Source organism: Marmota flaviventris, chromosome 12, assembly GCF_047511675.1.
Source record: "Marmota flaviventris isolate mMarFla1 chromosome 12, mMarFla1.hap1, whole genome shotgun sequence".
In the NCBI taxonomy this organism is placed as follows: Eukaryota; Metazoa; Chordata; class Mammalia; order Rodentia; family Sciuridae; genus Marmota; species Marmota flaviventris.
The window spans coordinates 1,438,239-1,441,453 of record NC_092509.1 but is presented as its reverse complement, the minus strand read 5'-3'; the positions used below and the strand labels follow the sequence as shown (position 1 = coordinate 1,441,453).

The window sequence follows — 3,215 nt, the reverse complement described above, 5'->3', positions numbered from 1 at the left end:
AGCAGAACTGAGAAGCTGCTGTGAAGTTCCCCGAGGACTCCCAGGGAAACTCAGCTGACTGTTGACAATAGATAAGAACAAAAGTCAGTTTGACTTGCTTCATCTTAAACACTTAGCAAAGATAGTTAAAGCCAAAGCACAGCTGTTCCTGGACATTTTAAATGATAATAATAATTAAATGTAACTTCCAAAAATAAGTAAACTGGAGGCTACAAAAGAGATTCTCAGACAGAAATGTCTGATAACTATTAAAAGGAACTGCCAGAGTAGTTTTTAGTTTAAGGCCCACAGATATTCCTAACCTACACAGGTAGGCTTGGTGTTTGCCAGTATGGTTATCCAGCCCTAAGTAGCAAATTAAAGGTTTCTCTATTAGACATAGGTCATACTAGTAAAAAGGACATCTGTAAACCTAAATGTTAGTTGTTGTGTTTACATCCCTGACATTTCTGGCAAGGTGACAAATATCCTTAAAGATTTACATGCTTAGATAGAAGCCATGTCCTCAGCAACTTTGTCGTGGAAACAATATCTTAGCTTCTGGTTCTTGGTACTTCCTGGTGGAAAACATTGTTAGTCTCTGTCTTGGCCATTATACTCATTGGTATATTCCTGTGCTGTGACATTTATTGCTGCATCAATATGGTTCCAGTAAATTAATGAATGCTTGTTTCTCTTATAGACCACCCATCACTCGAATGGCCCTCCAGCCTAATACTTCTCAATTGGACTTTTATCATGGACCACGCGATAGACCCGATTATTAAAGGGGGACTCCAAACTGCTTGCCCCACACCGTCCCTTTTCAGCCTGAAGAAGCCAGAAAGATTCTCTTCACCCCCCCCTTCCTTACAGCAGTAAGGAGTTCCCAAATTAGAGGGGGAAATAAAGCCAGATTTTAAGTTAGGTAGTCAGTGTAGTTAGATAAATTGGGGTCTAATACCTAGTGGAATCTAAAATGGAGGCCATGCTGAAAATGATCCCAGGGAACGCAAAACAACTCATAAAATGTGAACCCTTCAATAATCGTGATGCATTACTTTTAAGATTAAAAGTAGTCAGAAAAAGGAGTGGGGAATGTAAGGGTAAAAGAAATTGAAGTTAAAGCGTAAAAGTTAAAGGGTAAAAGACCGGGTGTTGTAAAGTTTCTAAGCTGCAAGGTATGAGTTAAAATGTAAAGAATTAGGTATTGTTAGGTTTCTATGCTACCTGCAAAACCTGAAATTTCTGTAGCTGTTGAGACAATGCTTGGAACTGCCCAGTAAATATTTCCCCTGACTATTGGTTGTTTAATAAGGGCTCTGTGTGGTTGCACGTAGGCATTGCAGGGCCTGGACCAATCAGTTTAAATGTAACCCCCTCCTTAGGAATGACCTATCACTCCAGCCTGACCTGTTCCTGCCAATGAATGAACCAATCATGTTTAGGAGTTGTTATTCAATTTTCCCGCACCTAATGATGATTTGTTCTGATGTATACAAAGCCCTCCGCCCTCCCCAAAAAGTGTACTTAAGCAGTGCTCAGCCCCTGTTCGGGGCTCTGGGCTGCTTTCCCTTCTTGAGTGGGCATGGAGCCCCAGCATGCTGGTTCAATAAATCCCCCTTCTGCCAATTGCATGAGTGGTCACTTGGTGCTCTCTTTCTCCGACGTTTCGCGGGACCCTTACAAACTAACCCCATTAGAAATCCTGAGTCCAAAACCACCTAGTTAAGCTCTTGAATCTGCCAAAAACTGAGGGATTTCTGTGGCATTTGATGCTATTATGTTCTTAACGGAAGTTGAAAGATTTATCACATTTAATGGTGCATGCAGAGTCAATCTTATTTTTAACATGGACCCTTGAAAAAATACCATTTTGACACTTTTTACCACTTTTTTTTCTCTGAAAAAAATAGAAATGGTGGTTCTATTTCATGTCAATGTAGATACCCTCTTGAATTTGGATACCTTTCTTCCCTCCTTCACACTCTGCCATTTGACCCATCATGCAGAGGTTGGTCCAAACTCATAAGAGAACTGTCTCTCAAGACTTTTGTTGCTTTTCCTCCCCTGATAGAGACTTAGTCTGCTTTTCTCTGGCTCACATTCATTTAAAACAAAAACTGCTTTCCTACCAAAGGAAAGAGTATTTGCTGGCCCCTCCTGTCTCTCCAGATTAATTGCTCACTGCTCCCACCACTTTTGTACCCTTTGCTGTGACCCTTCTGAACCCAAGGTTGTTCCCTGCAGGCTCCAAAGGTGCCTGCATGCTGTGCCTCTGCACCCCCTTGCCCTTCCAGTTTGGCAATCCCTGCCCTTCAATTCTAAAGCAAGCCTGTAGAGCAGGTTTCCCCAACCCTTGCTCCAGGTTAGGCCCTTTGTAAAAATCCAACTCCACATTCAGTAAATATCATTTAATATTTATATAAAGTTTATATATATATAAAGGCAGCTTTCTCCAAACGTGAAAGAAATCCCCAGTAAGGGTGAGGATGAAGTCTCAATCAGAACGTGGACTCTGCCAACAAAAATATCTAAACCTTGGAAATAGGGTATAGATTACGAGGTGTTTTTTTTTCAAGGCAGTGCTGGGTTGATTTCCTATTGTTGGGGCCATTTGTCAACCCCCAGAGGCAAAGGTGAGTGAGTAAATTTTTTTCTGTTTGGGTTTAGCCAGATGAAATTAGTTTCTGTCTGATGGAACAGATAACCTAAATGTTCCCATTTATGGTCTTGTTGGACATTTAACTAATTCTTTATAAAATCGGAGTCAAATTCCTATAATGTAAAATCAACCATTACCTATTTTATGTATCTATCTAGATAGATAGATATGTCTATCTATCTATCTATTTATTTATCTATCTATCTTTTATTTATTGTGGTGCTGGGGATCGAACCCAGGGCCTTGTGCATGCAAGGCAAGCACTCTACCAACTGAGCTATATCACTGGCCCTCCATTAACTATTTTAAAGTGTATAATTCAGGGGCACATTGTGGATTTGAAATATTGTGCAACAATCATTTCCCTACAGTTCTAAAAACTTTTCAACACTCCAAAGGAAACCCAGTCCCACCATCTCCCTACTCCTTTTGCAGCCATGAGTATGATTTCTGTCTCTGTGGATTGACTTATGTTGAATATTTCATATTATTTTCGGCTGGGGTTGTGACTCGCAGTAGAGCACTTGACTAGCTCATGCGAGGCCCTGGGTTTGATCCTCAACACATCATA

The 3,215-nt window shown here is 40.7% G+C and overlaps 1 non-coding gene across 1 annotated transcript; it reads right to left on the bottom strand.

Annotated features, from left to right (window-relative positions):
* Positions 1-2,858: 2,858 nt before the first annotated feature.
* Positions 2,859-2,931, bottom strand: Trnaa-ugc (transfer RNA alanine (anticodon UGC)). Its single transcript has one exon. It is a non-coding gene; the product is annotated as a tRNA-Ala (tRNA).
* Between the last annotated feature and the right edge of the window lie 284 nt (positions 2,932-3,215).